A 25,903-nucleotide genomic window follows, 5' to 3' on the forward strand; every position below is an offset into this window, starting at 1 on the left:
CGCGCAGCAGTCAGTGCATGAATTCCTGTTCTTTTCCACCAGCTACATCTTTCAAGGGCCTAGAGACAGGTTAGGGCGTCACTTGGCATGGCAAGAGTCTCAGCAGAGTCCAGGTGCTGGCAGAGAGAAGTCTTTGATGTTCCTGAGACTTCAACAACAGAAGGCAAGCTCAGTTCAAGCCCTTGGAGATTCTTCACCTGTAGAAAGTCACACAAAAGTCAGTCTTTGTCCTCTTTCAGGCAGAAGCAGCTACTGCAGGCCAAGCCAGCAAAGCACAGACACAGGCAAAGGGGCAGTACTCCTCCTCCAGCTCTCTGGCTCTTCTCCTTGGCAGAGGTTTCTCTTGGTTCCAGACGCAATCTTGAAGAAATCTGATTTTCAGGGGTTTAGGTCCAATACTCATATCCCTTTCTGCCTTTGAAGTAGGCCTACTTCAAAGGAATGTCTCTGTTGTTCACAAGATCCTGCCTTGCCCAGGCCAGGCCCCACATACATGGGGCGTTGTAGACTGCATTGTGAGAGGGTAGGCACAGCCCATTCAGGTGCAAGTGACCACTCCTCCCTCCACTCTGGCACAGATGGCTCATCAGGATATGCAGGCTACACCCGAGCTCCTTTTGTCTCACTATCAAGAGAGGATTCACAAACAGCCCAACTGTCAAACTGACCCAGACAGGGAATCCACAAACATGCAGAGTGACAGAATGGTTTAAGCAAGAAAGTGCCTACTTTCTAAAAGTGGTATTTTCAAACTAACAGTCTAAACACCGACTTCACTGCAAGATGTATTGTTAAATTTTGAGTTCAGAGACCCTAAACACCATAATTCTATCTCCTCCCAAAGGGAATCTCGCTTTAATAATATTTAAAGGCAGCCCCCATTTTAACCTAAGAGAGATAGACCTTGCAACATTGAAAACTGGATTTAGCAGTATTTCAATGTTAGGACATGTAACACACATCAGTACATGTCCCACCTTTAACATAGACTGCACCCTACCCACCTAGGGCCTACCTTAGGGGTGTCTTACATGTATAAAAAGGGAAAGTTTAGGCCTGTCAAGTGGGTACACTTGCCAAGTTGAATTGGCAGTGTGATACTGCACACACAGACACTGCAGGGGCAGGTCTGAACCATGTTTACACGGCTACTTATGTGGGTGGCACAACCAGTGCTGTAAGCTCACTAGTAGCATTTGATTTACAGGCCATAGGCATCTCTAGTGCACTTTACTAGAGACTTACTAGTAAATCAAATATGTCAATCATGGAAAGCCAGTTAGACATATAATTTATACAGGGAACACTTACACTTTAGCACTGGTCAGCAGTAGGAACGTGTCCAGAGCAAATAAAACAGCAAAAACAGAGTCCAGCACACAGAAACAACCTGGGGAGCAGAGGCATAAAGTTAGGGGAGACCAAGCCAAGGATGCCAAATCTAACAATCCTAATAGACAGCCCAATTATTAATGATTTCGGAGCAAAATATATATGTGAAGAGATTGCATTAGTCTTTCAGTATTGGTTTAAAAATACTAGTTTTTGGATTTCTGTTTTTAGGGTGTATACACAAATACTACTGCAGCAATAGCTTAATCAGAACTGAATCAAAGGCCTAGATGCTTCTGTCTAGGGATTTGTCCTCTGACAGGAATCGTCATCTTTAGAAACATCAAATGAAAAATTATTTCTTGACAATAACTTCATCAGGACACTCAGCCAAAGAAAAAGGTTCTGCTACGTTTTAAACCAAAGTTTTTTTGTTGGTACAGGGTTACACTGCCTTCACAGTCTACAGTGACAATATTCATGAGGTCAATAGTGAGATGATCTGTCAAGTTAATTATTTCATATGTGGCATGATGTTTAAGGTCAAGAGCAGTGCACTGAAGATGAATTGTGGGTATTTGGATAGCCACAACTTGCACATTTTGTGTTTTAGACTGACAACTGTATACACAAATCAACTGAAGGGATTTCTATGCTTTTAAGTAACTGTTTTTAAAAACTCTGAGCGCATGACCATAACGTTTGTTTAATGTATTCTCTTGCCTACACCATGTTCCTATTCCAACAAAACCAGACCAACTCTATCTCTGGACATATTGCTGCAACCTAGGGGCAAAGCCAGGCAATTAGTACTAGCCACTTTCAACCCAAGCCAGTTGGCCATGCAAATTAGAAATCTTCATCTCACTGAAACCAGCTGCACAAAGCTTTAAGTTGTGTGGAGTAGTCCCTGTGCCCACCTTCATCTCAAACATGCTACACACAGACTGTGTTTATGACTGATGACCTCTGGGCACAGGTTCTTGCCTTCTACTTCCAGCACTCATGTGAACATAATAATTTAATGTCCACTTTTGATGCAGATTAATCAAATTGTGGCAGAGGCTGGGTACATCAGTAGTTATGTGAGGGTCCAGCTCATGGCGGCCACAGACACCACTGCACACAAATCTTTGCCATGCTCTGCTCCACCATGAGGTGGTAATTGGATGGGGGCATGGAGGGGATTAGTGTGGATTGGTTCCCACACAATGGGTGAATCTGTCCAAATTTCAAAGAAATAGTTTCAAACCTAAATAATTTTGTCCACCTGAATACGTACCACTCTCATTTTCACTGTCTTCAAATATTGTTTTCCTTTTTTCGTTTTTTTAACATGCCAGGTTTGGGAATTTGCACTGTATCTGTAAAATCAGTGTGATAAAGATATTGTTTTTATCACAACAAAAAGATAAATTCCACTCCAACAGGGACTATTTTCACACCCGCTTTCTCTTCTCCCCCCCAACACATTTCCCTACAAAAATATCCAAACAAAATGCTAAATTCAAAAAGTCTACCCAAAATGAAGATGGTGGTAAGAAAAATAAAGTGAAGAATTTTCACCAACAAATTCTACATCTGAAAACAATACATATTTCATTGACAGAATTTGTGATTTCTGTATTTAACTTTCAAGCTAACTAGAAGGTACTCCTTTTCATAAAATAAACCATCTCCAAAGCTACAGAACAGACGTACCCCAAAACAAAACAAGCATATGCAATGTAATAGGTCTCACATTTTCTCGAGTTGGAGATACTGGCATTGTAAATTCAGAATTTGACTTTTCTTGCTACATAATTGGTCAACCCCCATCTCATAATTTTGTCTTTTTCTGCCATGTTTTGGTAGTCACCAGAAATTACAAGCCCTTGGTGAGAGACGAGATACTACACTACCTCGCGTTGTGCAAACGTCTTAATAGAAATTGTAAAATAAGGCTGGAAAAGTATTTTATTTTTATTTTAACAGAATGAAAAGTCTTGCTAGCATTCTGCCTCGCATTTCAAGGAACAGAGCAGCTCGAGAAGATTTATGGTACTGATAAAGGAGATAAGCAATGCCCTGTGTGCCAAGTCATGAGTGCCGGCAGGACCTGGAGAGAAAGAGACTTGAGATGCAATACGAGGCTAAGCAAGTTTCACATCATTGCTTCTAGGTTTAGCTACATTCTACCAGAAATGGCAATTTTGAGGCTTTTGTGAGCAGTGAGCTAAACAACAGGTGTATCTTTTGTAAAATACGCTCATTTTAGGAGCCAGAGGTAAATGAGGACAGCACTGGAATAAATCCAAAACAAATGACAGCGACATGGGAGGAGATGGGAGGAACGGGAAGCTGCCTAAAACATCCACAGAGAAAGGGGAGCACTAAAGAAATAACAAAAATAGTCTGCCACAGCAACAGATAAAGAAACCAAAGTGGAATAATACAGTAGTCGGTCACTGCTCTGAAACAGAAAAAGGAGGGAGAAAAAGGCAGAACTGACCACTAGGGAGCAAGAATTTTTAAAGGATACTGCAACCAACAAATTAATTTGCTTTAGGCCAGAAGAATTATACTAAATGTATACATGAGGTCGAATGCTTGCTCTCGACTTAAAAAGAGAATTCTGAGTAAACTTGATAACAGGTTTGCTGTAATTCCAAACAATACCTTTTGTGTAGTGAAGAACAAATATTTGTATTGTCCTAAACTGTTTATTGCCCCAGATTTCAAATGCACCCATGCGCCAAAAAAGGACCCAAGGATGCCTTTTGTGGCTCAAAAAAAAAAAAAGAAGAAAATAGCACTAATGCAACAGAACGTAAACAACAACAGCCACTCGCTAAGTTGGTTGTTCCTGTGCGTCTGCTGTAGGATTATTTTGCCGAATTACTTTTAATTATACAAACAGGTTGTAATTGTTTACTTTTCAGTAATCTATGGATAAAAGACTTACTAAGGAATCATTAAAATGTCACCCAGGCCTACTTTTTAAGTTCATATATGAGATTTTTTTTAAAAACTGTACATTGGAAATTTGATAACCAAAGTTAACCTTGTTTTTTCAGTAATTGTTGGTGTTTTTTTTTTTAATTATCATATACCGCCTCCATGAGTTCCTGGTACTCGGCTCTCCACTGGGGATCATCCCAGATCCACAAGGCCTTCACCCGTGTGCAGCTGAGGGTTCAACACATAACTTGGACTCTAGCCAGGCCCGGCGCTCCCCCATCCCTATAGTGAGAAGTTTCATGCAGATTTTGCGAACAGTGCCAAAGTTGTTAACAAACCAAAATAAATACCTTTCTATGGAAACTCCATCCATAACTACACTAATGCTGCTAGTGTAATATATATCACATACACACATATATTATAGGCGTATTTGCACCTCTATGGTAAAGGTGGACTAATTTGATTGCCTAGAATCTAACTAAGGATGTTCCTGCTGTCTCAGTACATTATTTACTACAATGCAGTATCGGGAGTCCTGATTCTGCATTATGCATAATTAGGTGGGTGAGTAGATCTCTATCCAAACCTACAGGATATGGCTGGGGGGAGATATCAAAATCATAAAAGGGTGTTTGTACCTTGCACTTGGCCATTACTAGGAATACAACTGAAGCAACCATTGGACCACGGCTAGGGTGTGCAAATTTAATACTCACTGGTCTTGCTAGAAAATATTTTTTTGACCTTGCGACTGGCCTACCCAAGGGTGAGCGTGGTGTGTCTACTGCCTCGCTGTCCTTGGCTAAGGAACAAGGAGATTTATGTGCCCCTTCTGCTCTGCCCAAGATATGGTGGTGATAGAACAAAAATGGCGATATTAATGCTGCACTGGGTTTAAGGGTTGTGAGGGTGTTCGATATGTTCAGTACACCCTCTAAATCCCTTCCACCCTCCTCATATCTTGTCCAAGAGAGAGGGGACGGTGATTTCTACACATTCAGGATTATTTCTTTTTTTTTTTTTTTATTCCTGGTTAGTAAAAACATGCAGCAAACTATGAGGTAAGCATGAGGTGCTGCTGCAATGTTTTAGAACACCCATATTTCCTGCAGACAAGTGAACAGTTCCGACTTAAGTTAAGAGACCACAAAAGGTACTTTACTTACCTATTTTTGTGATAAAACAAGGATGATATGCGTTATTCTTATACAAAATTGATGCCCACGTAGGTCTGCACTTTTGAAACTGATGATAATACCCATTCATTTTTTACTCTTTCTTTCATTTATTCTTACTATTGTTTCAGGAACTTCAACCCCAATTAGTGATGTGTAAATGGTATTGCATACTGCACACATTACAGTAATGGTGAAAACACGTGCAGAAATATTGTGGAATAGAACATTGTTTCCCCAAATTGTGGCTATTCGCAATATGGAAATGATAGAATACCCGAACTGGACATTCCCTTTCTGTGAGTATACTGAAATATTTTGAGACTTGATTATAGTGGATAAAGTAAAGGGAAAGGAAGAATTCCACCTGACCCCGAAGTGTAATAAAATAAATAAAATTCTAAAAGAACAGTAGTAGCACAGTACATTTGTCGGTCATGGGCTTCACAAACAGAGTTTAGGGTTTGAGTGGTACACGCAGACCCTAAGTAATTACAATGAGTTAATGGCAATTAGGACAGTGCAATTGACAAAGGGCACGAGTATATGCCCTAAGATATTTCGGCACGTTGCTAATTCTCCAGGCCTCGTGTGTGTGAAGATGGGCTTTTCCCACCTAAATCATTATTTCAAATTTCTTTTCATCCCACATGGTGTAGGTAGATGCAGTGATGACCTGTGTTTTTCGTAGGCTAAACAAGTCAATAGTGCATACTTGGGTTGCCATGATGCGCTCTGGATCATCTTTGCAGACCACAGGAGGCATCTCCCTGTCTTCTATTTCATCTGAATGATGCAATCAGGTACCACCGGAAATTACACTGACTACGTGCAAGAAAAGGTCCGATACAGGCCAACATTTATCACCCACCAGCTGAACCATAACAAGGGCTTACATACTGTGACTTTACTGCCCCTCACACAATATACAATGGGATTCAGAAATCACCTATTGTGGGCAAATCAATGAAAACAAGGTTTACTGTAGAAGCTGGGCCATTTAGTCCAGGAATTTGGTTTAAGGACACTCTGATAACACAACTTCCTTCATTCGTCTATTTCCACAAATGAGTGAATTTTGTTTTCAGTACATCTTCAGTCTTCTGTGATATCAAAGGGTTGCTGTGGCCTCAATCATTAAGTTCCAATTTACTAATTACCCAGCGGACAAACAACGAATGTGAAGCACAGAATTAACCATCAAGATGTTGGAAGTCTTGCGGAGCTCCTCACACAGCCAGGCTTCCTGGCAGATGACAATTTCTTTTAGTTCATTTCCGCACACCAAATGTGATTTAGGGTCTGGGCCTTTGAAGTTTTATGTTCAGGTACTGCTTCATTTGCAGTGCATACTTCTCTCCATCTTCCTTTTAAAAGGCTGTCCATCACAGCAGGAGGCTCTCTGAAGCCGAAAGTACCACAACACAGGCCATGGAAGTGGTAAGAGTTCACAACTGGATGTCGAGCACAGTGATATTTGGATCAAAAGGTTAATCCAGGACTTCCTATTATTCCCTTATAAGCTTCACCTCCTTCCAGAGAGTTGTCCAGGCCCTTTCCTTGTGATTTCTCACTGAATCAAAAAGCACGAAAGGAGTCTATGGGTGGTAGCGGTTTTCCAAAATCAAACCCAATGTCCCCCATGTAATGGTCCATTACAGGCACCCTTGCACTCGGGGTACATATGCAAAAAACACTGTCCAGCACTGTTCCTCCATGTATTGTACCAACCCAGGCACATACATTCACTCAGTATACACTGTTCAGTACTATAAGCTTTCTGCATTCTATCACTCTTAGGCACACATCTCACCAGCACACGCATTTACCATGTGCTCGCTGTGCTACACTACACCCTTCATGTATTGTATACTCCTCGCAGGTAAATGCACACACACAGTACATGCATTCACCATGTGCTCACTGCCTAACACTACATCTCTTATGTACCTCACTCCTCACTGTTAGACATACACACAGTATATGCATTCACAATGCACACATTGCACAGCACTGCACTGCTCCAATCCTGTACTCTTCATAGGCACACATACAACTGGTGCAGTCACTACAACAAAAAATATAATTATGTTTTGTCAGATCACAGGCCCAGTTTTCTACCTACCTCTGTTGGGCCACTGTCACCCCCAGGATCCACGTTCTTCCAGGCCCCATCTCCTTCACTGAATTCTTTTTCCCATTCCTGCTTCAATGCCACTCTCTTCTCAAGCCTCTTCCTGCTTTCTTTCCCACCCATTTTACTCCTCCTGCTCTCTTTCCTGCCTATTTCACTGTTACGCCTGCCCGTTTCCCCCCCGTTTTTCTTACTTTTCCGTATTGCTTCATTATCACCTTATTCATTCTTTTTTGCTCTCTTTTTGCATTTTACTGCCCTTTTAGTGCACTTTGGCTACTTTTTGCCATTTTTCTGTACCTTTCTTCCACTCCTACCACCTCCACCCTCCTGCACCTCCTCCCACTTTCCCATCTCCTTCCTGCCAGCTGTGCCCACAGCCTCCTAGCACCCTTGACAGGACCTATTTATTGGCAGAAGTGCAACTGGTGTGCCGAAGGTAAGCTGTTTGAACACATCCGCACCTGGACTGCTTCCAGCGGCAGGGACCCTAGTCTTACTATTGCCCACAGATATACTTCTACCGCCCTTTGCACCATCGACCCTGGCCACTGCCACAAACACTAATACTATGCCACAGCACGCTCCACAGTAGGACCTTTAACCTGCACCCTCTGCCAAAACACGCTTGCTCTCACCCCTTTCAGCAACACCCAGAACTTTGATGCACAATATCAGCTACCCACCACCAGCTTGCACCCTCTCCTCAACACTCACTAACTCAGCATACACGCCACCAAGTTCTGGGACCTTATCAACACTCTAGCACTCCACCTAGTCTTACTCACTGAGACCAGGCTCAATCCCACCTCAGCCCCTGACATGCCCACTGCCATACCAGCAGGATACAGAATCACGAACCGCCACCGTATCAAGATGCTGGGGGGCTCATCCGCACAGACTCCATCAAATGAACCAATGCCACAACACCGTTCCAGCAATGGAATACCCCAACTTCACTATCCAAATGGGCGAGAAATCCACTATTAGGGGAATGCTCGCATACCTTCCACCGGGACCTCGAACTACCTTCTATAAACCCATCACAGATTTCATCGCCCGCATTGCCATCGTCTCGAAGGACTACATGTTCCTGGGTGACTCAACTTCCACCTCAACAACACAACCAACCGTAACTCTGCCAACCTGAACAACATCAGCATCGCCCAACTCACGCACATCGCTGGGCACATGCTCGACCCAATACTCACCTTCAGCAACTGCACCAAATACAGCCACAGTACCAAACATACATGGACCGACCACTCAGTTGTCCATTTCATCATCATGACCACCGTGCCCTCGACTCCAATGCAAACCAATGCCACCTGTCACAGATGGAACAAGGCCTCAGGGACCAACACCCTCACCGTCAACTGGCCCAAACATCACAACAATGCGAACCAGGACATCAGAAGCTTGAGCAACTGGATAACTTCTGTGCTGACATGGTCATCCCCCTCAAGAACAAGAAACATAGGAGATCCCCCAAGCAAGCCTGATGGTACACCAAAGACCTCAAGACAGACAAGCACCTCTGCAAGCACCTCGAAAGAAGGTGGCGCACCAACAAAGACCCAGCCGACAGAACCTCCTACAAATTAGCATTCAAGCTATACCATCGCCAACTAAGTAGACAAAAGAAAAAAGCCTGGCATTGTGCATCAGAGCTAACCCCAACAACAGTAATGAGCTCTTCTGCATAGTCAAAGAATTAACCAACCCCACATTAGAGACAAGCAGCATATCTCCCTGTCAGGACCTATACGACTGCCTTACAGATTTCTTTCACTATGAAAATTACTAAAATCTACAGAAACTTCAACCCCTAATTCAAGCCTGAAGGCTTTTTCAACGGCCACACCTCCACACACATGACCATCGCAAGGTTAACCACCTGGAGCCACCTCACCACTCACAACACCATCACTGCCATTTATTTCTTCCAATCAGGGGCCCCATTCGACCCATGCCCCCACCGCATCTTCAACTTAGGAGCATCCAGCATCAGCTTTGAACTTTCCACCCTACTCAACACCTCACTGGATTCTGCCACCTTCCCAGAAGACTGGAAGCATGCAGAAATCAAACCCTTGCTGATGAAACTATCAGCAGATCCCAATAAACTCAACAACTACAGACCCATCTTTCTGCCCCCTTTCTAAGCCAAAGCCATCAGCCAACAACTCACCAGCTACCTGGAACACAATCACCTCCTGGACAACTCCCAATCTGGATTCTGCAGCTACCAGAGCACCGAGATGGCCGTGAAAATGGCCACAGATATCATTAGGGGACTCCCTGACAAAGAAGAGACAGCCGCCCTTCTCCTCCTCAATCTCTCAGCGGCCTTAGTCACAGTCTCCCACCACATTGCCAGACTTCACAACATAGGCATCCAAGGAGACGCCCCCAGATGGATTGCCTCCTTCCTCACTGACAGAATACAAGTCCACCTTCCACCCTCCACCTCTGATTACAAACCAATCATCTGCAGAGTCCCTCAAGGCTCATCACCCTCTTCAACATCTACATGTCCCCCTTGCCAACATAGTCAGATCCCACAGACTCAACATTATATCGCATGCCAAACACATACAGCTCAATCTCTCCCTGTCTGAAAAGTCTGCCAGCTAAACGAACTCCCACCAATGCATGACCATTGTCACCAATTGGACGAAGAATAACTGACTCAAGTTCAACACAGACATGACAGAAGTCTTGATCTTCAGCAATGACAACTCCCCCTAGGATGTCTCCTGGTGGACCACAGAACCATTGCCCACTTCAACCCAAGCTGACCGCGCCACAAACTCAGGATCATCCTGGACAGCAAACGCACCATGAGATCCCAAGTCAAGAGTGTCATTCTCCTGCTTCTTCATCCTGCGCATGTTGCGTAAGATTTTCAAGCGGCTTCTCCAAAATGTGAGATGTGGTATCACCCAAGCCCTCGTCACCAGTCAACTAGACAGTGGAAACACTCTCTATGTGTGAATCAAGGACCATCTAGTTCAAGACTACAGACCACCCTGAAGGCTGCAGCAAGACTCATCCTGGATCGCCCTCATTGCACCCACATCACTCTCTCCCCTCCTCCCCTCTCCACACACACACACACACCTCAAAAAAACTCTGGCTCCCGGTTCAGAAGAGATGACAGTTCAAGCTTCTCATCCATGTGTTCATGGCTCAGCATGCCTTCGGACCCGTCTATATAAACTACCGCCTGAGATTCTACAAACCCTCTCGACACCCCCAATCTGTCTCCCTTGCACTGGTCAATACATCCTGCATACAATGCAGCAGAGGAGGAGGAGGATGCCCCTACCTTACAACCAAAGGCCTGGAACAGACTCCACCTGCGCCTCAGGAACACCACTACTTTACAGGAGATCTGTAGGATACTGAAAATCTGGCTCTTTGGCTGAGGGCCTGGACCCTGGCAATGCCTGGTTATCCTCACAGGTAATAAGTTGCACTCTACAAGTCAACTCATTAATTGATTGATTGAAGTTCTCCGTTTTGGCCCCACATGACAACAGCACTAAAAAGTCCATGCAGAGCAGGGATCACAGTGGGATTTGCTTTTATGTGGCATCTTGACACCTGTAAGCATGACTTTTGAGTGCTTTTTTCCTGTCAGGATAGGAGGGAGCAAGCAATAAAGGAGAGGGTGGGTGGAGTAACCTAGAACAGGAGAGGGATAGACTGGACAAGCAACAATGCAGGAGGCATGGGGGGCAGGGCAAGCAACTTTGCAGGAAGGGTGGAGGAAGGGGGTGCAAGTAGCAGGTAGTAGTGCAAGGAGCAGTGGAAACAGTTCTAGGGCAATGCTCCAGGGTAGAGACAAACACACAAAGAGAAAGTAAAGTTAGCACTGGCAGACTAAAGAGAAGAAAGGAAACTAGAAGTGATGATGAAGCCAACCAATGGTAAACAACAGGAAGAGTCTAAGCCCCTTAAGTAATCACAACATCCCACAAGCGATAGCACATGCAGTGTCTCAGGCAAGTATAGGGTGTGGAGGGATGGGAGGGTGGGACTAAACTGTCAAAGAATTTAAGGTGCCCACCCAACATTGAAGGGTATGAAACAATTAATGCTCCCAAAATGTGTTCTGCCTGAGGGGGAAAAGCCTTTACCACACAGGTAAGCATTTCTACCTTTACCACGCAGTACTTCACCATGTAGGTACACCTGTTTTTAAAATAGCACACTTTTTACGATTTTAACGTTTAGGGGTGGGTAAGGGCAACTAAGATTCAGGGCTGGGTATGGTGAGCTGATGGTTCAGGGAGGGAAGCAATAGAGAGCTGAGGGCGACTTGAGGGTTGAGTGGAAGTAAAGGGAGGTGAGGGTGACTTGAGGGCTCAAGGGTGGGTAAAGGGATGTGAGAATGACTTGAGGGCTCGGGTGTTGGTCAGAAGTAAAGGAAGGTGAAGGGGATGTGAGGGCTCGGGGTGTGTAGCAATAAAAAGAGTTTGAGGATGATTTCAGGGCTCGGAGTGGATAAGTGAAGGAAGGTGGGGTAACTTGAGGATTGAGTGGTGGGTAAGGTAAAGGGAGGCAAGGGTGATTTGGAGGTTCAGTGGGAGTAGGAGAAAAGGGAGGTAAGGCTCACTTGAGGGGTCGGGGTGAGCAGAGATTAATAGAGGTGAGGGTGACTTGATTGGATAGTATGATATGGTACGACCTGTCATTTACGGTATGGTATGTTATGTTATTTTATGGTATGGTATGGACTGTTATTGTACTTCATGTTACAGTCTCTTATTGTATACTGTGGTATGGGGACTGTCATTGTATTGTATGGTATGGTTTGTTATTATATATTATGGTCTGCTATTGAAAAGTATGGTGTGGTGTGGTATGTCATGGCCAGTTACTGTATAGTATTTAATGTATGCCATGTTATCGAGGCCTACAACCTATGAACAGCATCCATTAAAGAAAGTTCTGAAAATAACCAGTTGGTACAATTTCAAAATATGTAACTGACATTGCTCTCCTAAATTGGGAAGGACGGCGCCATCACAAGGAATGTGACCAAAAGTAGGACGAGTACAAAATAAACGTACCCTTAGTGAATGCTGCAACATGTAGCTTTTTTTAAATGTAAAACTGTGGTGCGTAGTTATGCAGCTCAGATAAGATTTACCAGCAAAAAGTTGCTAACTGGAAAGTGAGCTTTTAAAAAATCTGGAAAGCAAACGAGCGAGAGGAGCAGCGTGCCCAGGACAAAAAAGTAAAAATGAAGGGGCATAGAAGCTGCTAAAACGCGAGATTGAACATGCTAGGGCTGTGTAAAAAGGACATACAATACCTGCTCACAAAAAAGTACCAAAGCACAAGCAGTGCGGAAAAACACTAATCAAGAAACCAATCAGTACTTGGTCCAGGGTAGAGGGAAGAAAAAAAAAGCACAAAGATGACGTAAAGCCTAAGTAAGGCTGGCATGCACAGACGTGATCACCAATTAAAAGTACGAAAATAAGAACATTGAAGGCAACCAAATGTAATGGTAAGTATGGAGCGGCCTAAAAGCCCCTTATTAGAGGTTTTTGTTTTAAAGAAACAATAGATTGTTGCAAGTGACAGCACATGTTCTCAGATTAGACCTAAAAAAAGGTCAAATTTTAGGGCACTGGAGCATTAAATTCCTAAATTGTTCAGAATAACCCAGGAGCTTATTAATAGGGGAGGGCATAATTTGCGTAACTTTCAGTAACGTAATTAAACGAAATTACAGCAAATTTACAGAAGGAGCATAATCCTGAATTAAACGTTATTTTCTTGGTGCAAAATGCACCCTCACTGCGAAAATATTGCTAAATGAAACAGAACACGACAGAAGCAGCCGCTTGAGCTCTGTTCCTGTACTTGTGGGTCGGCATTTCTGTTGCGAAATTTCACAAAATTACCTAGTCTGCCATTATGGTGTAATTTTCGTTAATTTTGCATCATGAGTGTAACACGAAATTACTTTGATTACTCTGCTGTAATACAAATTTTATCCAGGTCTACTTAAGAGATAAAGTTAGCATACAGAGAATAGGCAGAGTGTTCACCCATCTTCAGAAGCCTTCATGTGTCCCTCATTTTACTACAGTCTGGGCAGTGAACCAGAGATGCCATAAGGGTACGTAGAGCAGCTCGCGCTTGTGGATGCTTCCAAATCTGCATTATTTTCCCAGTCAGTCCAAGGGTTTATTCTTGTACAACACAGCCCTCAGACGAGGGAAAAACTCTTCTTTTGTTGAGGTGGTGGTCCACATGTAGCCCATCAAGATGGGCACATCATGTTCTATATAGACCGGATGTATTAGAAGCCTCTTGCAAATAAAGAACCTGACAAAGTGTGTTCAGTTCACAAACAAAGCGATGTACATTAGTTCAAAACTCGATGAGAGGCACCGCGTCAGACTTACTCTGTGACTGATTATTTAGGAAGCCTGAATGTAAGCCATGTAGCTATTGACTGTATAACAGAGCCTGTTCAGTCACCTATGTTGGAAATGACAGACAAGTGCTGGAGCTGAGCAGAGTAGTGCTTTTCTGAAGGAAGTCAGGGTGGGACTCCTCATATGGTAAGTATATACGAGATAAAGTACCCCCGGTCATACATTATGAGGATATTGCAAGTCACTAAGGAGTTCCGTGATCATATAGTGGAACGAGGTTGAAAGCAGGGTTCCTTTATAAGGGTTGGACCTCAAAAGTGATTCGCAATATACTTCTCATTTATGAGAGGGGTTAATATATTTCTTATAATATATGTTCACTCCATCACCTTTCCCTCAAACTACGTATCCCTTTCATATGAAAGCAATAACATTTGCAAACATGAAGAATAAAAATAGAATCTCTAGGGCAATATTACACATATAAAAAAGATGTAAAATGTTTGTTGCAAAAAGATATTAGAATCCGTTTAATCCAAATCAGTTTTTTTTTTTTAAATAGAAAACAAGAGTGCAGTAGAAACATTCTACATTTTATATAATTACCTAAGGAGTGGAAAAGAGTAACCACGTTGTCATAAAAATCTACTTTCTGGTTGTCACCGTACTGCTAGAAAAACAGAACAGTAGAAAGAAAAGCAAAGTTTTGTCTTTGTTCTTTAAACAGCTGTTTTAATTACGTTCAGCAGCTTGACCTGCCTTTCTCCCCGGTTGCTGGTTCTGACAGAACTCAAGTGCAATAGGTTATTACAGGTCAATTCAGGCTTCACTTCTTTAGAATAGGTGAAAGGGTGCAACTCAAGTCACCTATTATGATGAAATATACAAGGGTTGCGGAATCTGATATATTATAAGTACATAAAGAAATATTGACTGGTGCTGCTGCATATCTAGGCATGTTTGTGTATGTTTCTGTGTGTGAGAGGGGGAGGGATTGTGTTGTGTAATCCTAATTTAATGATGGTAATTCCTGGCATATTGTAGGCCTCCATGACATGATGATGCCCACTCTGTACGGGAGCATAGCTTCGGGGGGGAGGTGGGTATTTGGAGTGTTACACTCTACCCCAATAACTATATTTTCTGCTATATAGTTGGGTAAATGTGCTTCCAGTCGCGTATGGTGAGGTGTCTGTCGGATTTCAATATGAATTTTTACATAGACAATCGCACACACTTTCTTTCCCTCTCCTTTTTGAAATCTTGAACAAGGTTGGTTATTTTGCATTATAATGTATTTTATCTCTCTTACCCTACCAGTCCGCATTCATCTCCATCTGCCCTTTAGCCCCTCTCATACGCATTGCTTGCCACATAATTTATTTAATATTCCATTCCAGCGCCATTGTTGTGAGACCTGGGGCTTGCCCCTCCCTCCCCCCCCGCAATCCCCCTCAAAATCTTACTGACCAAGTTAAACCCCTGGCTCCGGTAAAATACTAGCCATGCATAATTGTGTTAGTACTTGGTATAGGCGTGGGGCCTCATAGACTGAGATTGTAAAACGTGGGCATGCACAACAGAATCTATTTATTATAAGGCACTATGGTAGAAGAAGCTCACACTTTCCATAGCCTATGTATATTGTGACCCTGGGAGGCAGGAGAATGAGAGAGTGTGTGTATCAAGTGATCTGGGGTGGGAAAGAACCACAGAATAGCTGAAAGACTTCAGGGGTCATTTATCTATAGACTGCTACATTAAAAGCCTGGCGGTCGGTAGCACCTTGGATCCCGGCGGTCTGGAGGCAGCCAAGATCCTAATCCACCAGGGCAGCGCTGCCCTGGGGATTACAACCTTGTTCCCCCCCCAGCCTTTTCATGACGGTGCAGACAGTGAACATTGAGAGGGTGCCGGTGCACCCTGCAGGTTACAGCACTGCCGCCAGGGGGGGGGGGGGGGGGGGGGGGGGGGGTGTGTGTGTGTGTGTGTGTGTGTGTGTGTGTGTGTGTGTGTGTGTGTGTGTGTGTGGTGGAGAAGTGAAGATGCATAAAAAGAAGAGGGCATAGGAGAAAACCGTGTAAGTGGCTAAAGCATAGGGAAATGATAGTCGTATTACAATGATGAACAATGCGTATTCCGTTAGCAGTGCCAAATGCTCAGGAAAGCCCATCAAATTTTAGCACCCAGGCCCACAAACGTTTGTGTCACTTCTGCATATGTACTGGAATGGAGACTATGGGTTCTGAGTAATGGGATGTAAGGCTAGATATTTAAAGAGTACTTCCTTTTTTATGGGCGAGCACAAAGTGCTCCGTCCATTCTGTAATCTCTCTTTGGGCTTTAAACCACACCGACGCCACGTCAGTCACTTAGATTGGTTCGTGGGCTTGCCTTTTAAAATCCGCTTGCTTTCATTTGTGAAAGGCATGCATACGTCATGCCTTTTCTGGTGTTTAGCCCACCTACCCAGCACCGGTAAAGTACCAAAAACATACAAGGCTCGATGTTTTCAGCCTGGAGTTCGGACTACTTTATCTGTTTATTTAAACGTAGCACCTTTTTCTTTTTGCTTTACAACGCTAATAGCTCTAACTCAAACAAATGCGAGACCCGTTGCATTGAAAATGCCTGTTTCTCATTCCAGTCTTTAGAAATCATACCCAAGTACCATGCTTTCGCTTCGACCAGATGAAACAGATAACACAATAGACAGAAAAACAAATTTGTGCCCTAATGATGGACTTGCCCTGCATCTGGAACCTTAATTCTGACTAAAGAAAGAATATTGCAAAGGCCAGGGCAGAAATGCAAGGCTAAAGGCTATGACAAGCGCTATAACACTGACAAAGACCATCACTGTGGAGGGAGACCGTTCGTATACAATAGAAACACTTATCTTCCTCATGAGAGAGTAATGGTGAGGAAAAAGATGAGAGGACAATCCCCTCCTGAGAAAGAAAGGAGGGCACACTGTGGAAAAAGAAAGACTTGCCTGAGACTAAGTCTAAATGCAAAAAGAGTGAGGCAAAGCATCCATTAACAAACGAACCCAACTCATCTAGTGAGGTGTAGGGGGGCGTTAGACAAACGCAGTCGTAGTAACGCAGCCCACAACTTCCACGCAGAGAGATGAAACCAACAGCCTAATTTTACTGTCGACAAAGGGAAATTGAAGCCATCTTTAGTCCAAAAACACCACTATCACTTGGATAGACCTCAGCACAAGATGGGACTGAGGGGACAAAGAGCAGCAGATCCAGGTAAGGAACTCCAATAGTACTACACAACTCTCTCCAATTTGGAAGCTGAGCAACAAGGGAGAAAATAAGAGCAGTACACCGGCCCTATAATGCAGTCCCAAACCCTATTAGATTATCTAGGAATGAAACATACAGGTTGATTATAGTCATTCAGACTCCACCCCGGCTTAGTGCACCCTTGAGGATTCATAAATACCGGTTTGGTTGGATCTCAAATTCGGGAGAAAGGGAGGATGATCATCTCCATAACCATTTTCTCTCAGGTAAGCACTGGGTAACACAGCAGAACTGAGACCCTAAGCCTGTGCACCTCCAGCTGCACTACGAGTTTGTAAAATGTCCAGTAGTCTAGCGGCACCCCACGTCTCGTCACCCGAGGGACTGATATCCCCTTTCTACCCTGAACTGGCATACCTTGTTTGCTTCATGTTTACTGTCTTCTTATTTTCTTTTGTTACATATTTTAAAGTACCTGCACCTACCAAATATCAACTTGCAATGATTGCTACTAAGAGTCATGTACTTATCCTGTACGCTTTGTATTTCAATTTTTACATTTGATATGATATTTTTGAGCAAATCGTGTCTATTTCACCCCAACTTTCAATAAAAAGAGTATGAGTAAAGAAAGAGAGACTAGTGTGGTTGGGCCTGCTGGGTCTATGTAAATGGAAATGAGGAGCTATGCTCAACCTCGTATCAAACTGCTGCTCTTCTGTCTCCAGGGACGTCGCTCTGGAGGGTCCTGGATACTACGACAGATTGCCAATTTAAATTATCAATTCCAGGTATATTCTGATCACCTTTTTAACCTAGGCCAAGTGGAGGACTTGAGAACCCCGTGACCTAGGGCCTTAATACCCCAAAAAGTGTGCATCAGCAAGAATGAATATTTAAGCAAAACAGAAGGAAGGTTTGAGTGAAAATCAGTAGGACCACCGGAGAATCTGTGCATGGAGACAACATATGGTATGATGGGGAGTAAGAACATGCAACAAAACAATGGTACTTCATTGCCCTCCACTAGAATGGTTCTGATACCCATCAAAAAAGCATCAAGTTTCATAAAGCTCTGCAGTGCATGCCATTCGTGAAGAGGACTGTAGGCAACAGGCAAGGTCTCTTCCAAAGGGAAAACACTGGCAGTAAAATAATTTGAGATATATACAATGGTTTAAACCGTGATATATGAAGGAACGAAGGTCCTCACACTTTTCAGGAAGTTGTGCCTGCCTATACTTTTTGCTTTCAGATATGCTTGTGGTTTTAATTTCTGCAAACTCGACATCTGTGAACATACCGAAGATGGCTCGTTTTGCTCATCCAGAAGGGCTCAATGCTGAACTGGACCTAAAGCATCCATCCATCCATCCATAGTAAAGGGTGGTTCCTAGCCTCTTACCAGACTGAAGGAAGTCTGATAGGCGCTGGTGGCTGAATCTAGGTACGAGACAAAGGTATTTTGACTCTCTAACATTCCCTGTGGATGATCACTGTCTGTCCCGGTTGTGATAACGACCCTAGGACTCATGCCACCAGACTGAAACATTAAGTAGCAACAAGTGAATCATTGACTGAACTAGACTCAGCTAACTTTAGATTTTCTCCTTTTGGACTCACTCGGTCAATCATTGTTTGGTTGCTTGCTTTATGCCCTAGCTATAATTGTTTTCATGAGCCTTCCATGTGACCATATACTTATGTGCATGAAGCACTGAAAATTGCACCATTTACACTTAAGACATGAAAGTAGATCTTGGCAAATTATTAAAAAACACTCTCCGCACTCCATATATGGTGTGTTGCAAGATTTTCATAGCAATGCATTTTTAAAAATGTGTATTTAAGAAGAGACCATTTGGCTATTGTTTGATAGCTTTATGCCACTATTTGTCACTATAGCATTTTTGAGGAAATCAGTTTCTGCTGAACAAACCTCAAAATTAGTCCAGAGGAAATGGACAACAATCTCAAGACTTCGCTGACTCACAAATATATGGATGAAGACTTGAGGGAGAGAGAGGGACGAGGCGCTCAGGGGATCTACAGAACAGTTGGGGGCTGAAAATGTGAAGATGATCACAATCTACATCAGAGGAGAGTGAAAGACATGTTCATCTTCCATCCATTCAAAATGCTCCATTATGGACCTTCTCGTTTAGACACTTTCAGACTCTGATCCTGTTGGCTTGATCATCACACTTCCTTACGCTGATTCCGGATTTCCACCCAAGCTGTAACCACCAGCAAATACAAAATATCTGAACAATGGTGAAAGATCTTAAAAACATTGGCCCAAAAACTTTAACACTTGTGCCCCAGTTGCTGGAGACTATGGTAGGGACTTCTATGCTCCCAGCATCTGGCACAGCATGGCCTCATCAATCAAAACGACCCTATTCTGCTCCTATTTAGGAAACATTTGAAGACTTTTTAAAGGCCACTTCATCACAATGCAGTAATCATATACACCTGCTCTCAAAACCCAGCTCGCTCTTGTAAACCTTGCTGACTGTATGCTTGCCTTTGGCCTTGAACACTGCTTTGGTGCCTTTCGGCTACGTTTATACTATGCAAATGTTGCATACATACAGATCATGGAAAATGGTGGTCTCTAAAAACTACAATGAAAAACCATATAAAAATCCCAAAAGTGGGCAATAGTACTCTGGAAGTCTGAACAAGGAAAGAAAAACTGAGTGACAAAGGACATAAAGTACCAAAATCTCTACTAGACGATTGTGCAAGCTGATCTGCAAGAGACTGACTCCTTACGTAACTAGGCTTGTGCACGCCATCAGAATGAGCTTCACCCTAGCCGCGGCACGTACATCAATCTGCATAGGCTGTTCCTATTGATGGATGCAGCACAGCAAACACAGAGCATCCCCGCTCTGGCCTCCGTAGACATTGAGAAAGCTTTGATACATTGTTGTGGCCCTTTCTGTTGGCAGTTTGGGGAATGATAGAGATTGGAGAAAGTTACTGAGGTGGATATAGCTACTGTACACTAAACCCTTGGCGAGGGCTTTCACAGGGCAGATATTCTCTAGACAATGTGAAATTAGATGTGGCACGAGACAGGGTACTCTCGCTCGATGATGCTCTCTTTGCTCTGGAGTCCATGGTGTAAATCTTCAGGTGGAGAGCAAGAGATTGGGGTTTAGGCTTATACAGTGATGCACATGAGATTTCGCTATGTGCGGATGGCACACTTATTTCAAAGAGACTAAGAAGTTAGTCTCCCAGAGGTCATGGCCATTTGGCAACGGTTTGAGGATGTGTCAGACTCAAAATAAAATGGGACAAGTCGTGCTTGTTCCCCTTTACACCATGCCATTACCAGACAGTGGTAGGTTGGACATTTCCCCACTCTAACGGGATGCAGAAATATTTAAATAAACAGGTATACCATGACGTTGACAAACTGCGGGCAGGAAATTTGGGCAGGTTATTGACACCTGCAAAGGGCTCTCTTCCCATTTTTGACGGATTGCCTTTTTCACCGATGGGACAAGAGGCTACAGAGAAAATGTTGCTACTGACAGGGCTGCTGTACCATTTTGTGGTGCTTGCCGTGGTGCTGTGTGGACATGTTTCACAGAGCTGAATGGGCTATTGTCTTAATGAAATGTGGGGTCACAGCTGAAGGAGGGTCACAATAGTCAAAGTTATGTGTCCCTGCGAGGAATCGGGATTCCTAACTTCGAAGTGTATTACTTGGCAGCACAATTGGTGTGCCCCATCAGGTGGTCCTTCATTATCGAAGGGCGAGAGGTGAAGATCATAAGGAGGAACAGTAGTCGTGGTGTTTTCGGGACTGGCCCCATGCCTGAGGACATGCCCCAAATCCTTCAGAACAGTAGAACATTGCTGGAAGAGATATGCAAAGAAGGCAGCAGTGACACTGGTTTACACATTGGAAATTTCCCTCTGGAGTCTACCGAGACTACAGGACTCGATAAGAGTGTGGGAGATATCACCATTATTGCAGGTGGGGTCATTTTTATGAAAGGTTCTCTCCTTTCCTTTGAGGACCGCATGCAGGATCATGAGCTTCATGCTGAGGTACTTCTGGCATACAATGCTGTGACCCACAGAGTAAATATGTAGTCAGAAGTAACTGAGCCAGACAGGTTGACAATGCTGATGGTTTTATTATCACACATAGGAAGGGATGCATGCATAGATGTGATGGTTTCACAGATTTTGCCAGTCTTCTGTTACAGACATGACAAAAGTCCAACAAGTGGAAACACACGCTGCAACGCAAAAATTATGTGACTAGGAATTACAGAATCCAATTCACATAACTAAATTGCCTACACCAGATCTCCATCATCAGTGCTAATAGTCAAAATGTATCCAGAATGGTTGATGAGTATCCCTGATGTCGGCAGACTAATGCCGAGTTCTTCCACTTGGCAGGGGAGTGTGCCCAAATCAGAAAGTTTGGACGGAGGTAGTGGATATGACATGCATGATGGGTCACATGCCAAGAAATATTTAAATGAAATAGCTTTGTACCAGGATAGATCTGACTACAGCATTAGCTAAGCATGGTATAGCCATGAATCGGAAGGTACCCAAGTGACAAAAGGTTACAGGATGTGAAACAAGCATTGGCAAAACCAGTAGGTCTAGCCTATGCAAGAGCTATTGGCTTTGACAATGTGTTTTACAGGGGTGTAGAATTCCTATAGCCCAACTCCTAGGACATATTGTTTGGGGCCAAGGGCAACATGCTTTCTTGTTTGTTTTGCCCTTGGGACAGGTAGGCCCAACCCCCTACAGCACAAACCCGTTGGGCAGTTTACAATCCCACATCAAGGATCCCTGAAGGGCAATGTCTGCAGTTAGAGTAATAGTTGTGTCTTTAAGTTAATGCTGTTTGACCTTGTATTTATGGTTCATTAATGCAAAGCCTTTATTATTAGGGTGGGTGCTGTAAGGAAATGTTGTACGCTCCGACTGCACTGCTGACAGCGGTCCCAGAATAAAAATGTGTAGGCACGTTTGCAAAGTTTAACAATATGAGGCTAAGTATAGTGCTTCAAGAATGCTCTCTGATTAGATGCAAATATCTGCATAAGCTTCAAAGCAAGATTGGTGAGTCTCTGCTTTCAAATTAACTGTTAACAAAAAAAGCAACTTGAGAAAAAAACATTTTGCTAAGCTAATGTGTAATTTTAGGTAGCATTTCATTGAAGCATCATCATGTGTTGATGCATGATAGCAGTCCCAAAAATATTCGTAATGGAAAATCAGTGCAACCAGTGGAAACAAGACTATGGAAAATATGAAAATAAACCATCATTAGCAAAGTCAATAGGTCTGACATTGGGGGGTCAGACTTTTAGTTTTGTCAGTGCATGTCTAGGTTGGACATTGTTTTTGTAAAACATTATTGTTGTAGGTGCTGCCAGGCCCTCACCATTATAATAAGCATTGCAAACAGCAATATTATTTTTGTCTCAAAAAGCATACTTTGCCAGAGTAGTTTTTGGCACGCAACAAAACTACTTTGTGTGACCATATCTGCCTTGTAAAACAGCAGAATGCTGTTATAGTGAAGCAGTATAGATATGAATATATAGAGAGACAGAAAAATGTCTTAGTTAACCCAAGACCTAATTAGGGGTCCAATCCCTAAATAAAAGCACAACGTGCACCCATGGAATATTCACAATAATTTACAGAAGTAGGTCAGGAAACTGTACCTCTAGAAAGTATTTGTGAACTGCAATTTAGCAAGAGCAAATATGCATGTGTAGATTTTGCTCATGAGAAAATCTGTTAAGTGTTTACAAGTTCATTTGCGCTCTAACCACTTTTTTCACCCCCAAACTGGAAGAATTTTTATTTCTGCCCTTGTGAGGAGCAAACTTCCAACCTTTCCTAGTATGGGAAAATATTAGAAAAAAAGAGTTCGTGCAAACCTCTAAAACATCCCAGTTAGTAGGTTTGCACAGACTCCAATGCACATCCCAGCCCTAGAACCACTGCTCAGTACTATCTCAAGCTCCATGGATCTGTGGAAAGGTGACAAAATACAGGAATTACTAGAATTCAAACCACACGATGGTATGAGCCCTGGAATAGTCAGAGGGGCTATTATCAGACCTCTTACAAAAGGAGATTGCTGCCCTAATTTATCACTGCACAATGTGGCACCACAGGGCAAGTGGATTTTCTTTTACAGGACAAACATATTTACAAAGCAACTTGTTCAATGGACAAGTAGATATTTTATTAAATTCCACACTCTTGGTTTTAGCCATGTTGTACACCAACGTGGCTGCTGTTCAGCATGGCTAAAAGTTTGTGGCGCAGAGAAGAATGGCTTTAGGTGGAGGGTTGAGGATTAGAGTGGAGTGTAGTGTCATGGATTAGAGTGGAGTAGAGAGAAGTGGAGCATTGTAGAGTGGAGGGGCGTAGAGCGGGTTGGAGGGGCATAGGGTGGAGTGGAGGAGCAGGGTGGAGGGGTTTACAGTGGAGTAGGGTGGTGTAGCGCAGAGTAGTGTGTCATGGAGGGGCAAAGAGTGGAGTAAAGTGTGTAAAGAGTGGAGCATCGTAAAGTGGCATAGTGCAAAGAGTAGTATCAAGGAGAGTGGGATTGAGTGGAGTATAGTGGGGTGAAGTAGACCGGAAGGGAGTAGAGTGGACTGGCGTAAAATGGAGTTGCACAAAGTGGAGTATGCATTGTGTGGTAGCACACTGCCATTACAGACAACACATGTTCAATTGAAATGACTATTACATTTACACAGACATTCAGTTTTACTGATAAAAATAAACGGTGCACAAACAATGTGTGGAAATGTCATTACCAAGTGTATTGATTTGTTTTGATCATAATAAAATATATTTGTTTCCTCTACACTTCCGAATTACAGAAAAGTGTGCTTCCTTTATGCTTTCCTAATTCTCATATACTCTGAAATATTTGCACAGTTCATTTACAGACTTTAAAATTTTGTTGTGTGCTAGAAGAAATAACATCTTACAGCCTTTTTACTCAGATGGGGACCCAGCAGGATTGTCACTTAAATTCTCCCACAAAGGGAAGTAAACAGCAAGCTCCCTCGGAAAGTAGAGCCTGACACTGGACCTCTTGCTTTGAATTGGTAGCAAATGTGACAAAATAAGACTAAAATGTAAAGACACATTTACAGAAAGCGTAAAAACATTTACGTACTACAAGAAGAGTGGACCCTCCTTCATAAAAGACTTGGCAACGAGAATGAACTATCATTAATGTGAGGTGCAGATGGAGCACAGCGTCGTGTAGGACTGTGAGCAAGCGTGAACCTACAAAGCGTAACCAGAGACAAGACCCTTCACCGGCTTTTGTGTTGAGAACATGTAGGAGGCTGGCCTGGCTTATAGTGGGTACCTTGTGGTACTTACACCTTGTACCAGGTCCAGTTATCCCTCATTAGTAGAATAGAGGTGTTTCTAGCAGCTTGGGCTGATAGAGATTGCTATGGCAAAGCAGCTTAGGCTGAACTAGGAGACATGCAAAGCTCCTACCATACCACTAATATCATATAGCACAATATCATAAGAAAACACAATACTCAGAGTTACTAAAAATAAAGGTACTTTATTTTAGTGACAATATGCCAAAAGTATCTCAGAGGATACCCTCACTTGGGAGGTAAGTAATATACACAAATTATATGTACACAAACCAAAAACAGGTAAGTAACTGTTAGAAAAGTAGTGCAAACAACGTAGAATCACAATAGAATGCAATAGGTAGAAATAGGCCTAGGGGCAACACAAACCATATACTCCAAAAGTGGAATGCGAACCACAAATGGACCCCAGGCCTAGTGTAGGTTGTAGAGGGTCACTGGGACTGTTAGAAAACACTAAGGGTGTCCAAGATACCCAACCCCAAGACCCTGAAAAGTAGGAGTAAACTTACCCTACTACCCAAGAAAGACAGTATAGGCGAGATAGGGAATTCTGCAAGAACAACAACCACCAGTAAAACACTGAAGACTGATTCCTCGACCTGAGGACCTGTAAAGGAAGGGGACCAAGTCCAAGAGTCATGCAAGTGTCCAGGCGGGGCAGGAACCCACTAAACCCCGGATGAAGGTGAAAAAGGGCTGCTTTCCGGGTGGAAGAAGCGGAAGATTCTGCAACAACAGAAGGTGCCAGGAACTTCTCCTTTGGTCAGAAGGTGTCCCACTGGAGGATGCAGAAGTGTTCCCATGCAGAAATACCGCAAACAAGCCTTGCTAGCTGCAAGAGTCGCAGATGAGGATTTTGGGTGCTGCTGGGGACCAGGAAGGACCAGGATGTCGCCCCTTGGAGGAGGAGACAGAGGGGGCGCTCAGCAACTCAGAGAGCCTCCACAGAAGCAGGCAGCATCCGCAGAAGTATCGGAACAGGCACTTAGAAGATCTGAGGACAGCGGTCGACTCAGAGTCACAAAGGAGGGACCCACGACGTCGGAGTCCACCTCAGCGAGTTGGGCAATGCAGGACGGAGTGCTGGGGACCCAGGCTAGGCTGTGTACAAAGGAATCCTTGGAAAAGTGCACAGAAGCCGGAGCAGCTGCAGAGCACGCAGTACACAGGATTACTGTCTGGCGTGGGGAGGCAAGGATTTACCTCCACCAAATTTAGACAGATGGGC

At 43.4% G+C, this 25,903-nt stretch overlaps 1 protein-coding gene across 5 annotated transcripts in view; it reads right to left on the bottom strand.

Annotated features, from left to right (window-relative positions):
• TNIP1 (TNFAIP3 interacting protein 1) overlaps nucleotides 1–25,903 on the bottom strand; it is a 218,684-nt gene that overhangs the window by 175,126 nt on the left and 17,655 nt on the right. The window contains exons 1-2 of one of the 5 annotated variants that reach the window (XM_069199571.1): nucleotides 2,615–2,691; nucleotides 1,312–1,390 (exon numbers count right to left, since the gene is read on the bottom strand). The exons of the other annotated variants lie outside the window; for them this stretch is intronic. The gene's annotated coding sequence lies outside the window, so the exon portion shown is untranslated. Of the gene's footprint in view, nucleotides 1–1,311; nucleotides 1,391–2,614; nucleotides 2,692–25,903 lie in introns of those variants that run through there. 5 annotated transcript variants of the gene reach the window in all.

The sequence above is a fragment of the Pleurodeles waltl genome, chromosome 7, assembly GCF_031143425.1.
Source record: "Pleurodeles waltl isolate 20211129_DDA chromosome 7, aPleWal1.hap1.20221129, whole genome shotgun sequence".
NCBI lineage: Eukaryota > Metazoa > Chordata > Amphibia > Caudata > Salamandridae > Pleurodeles > Pleurodeles waltl.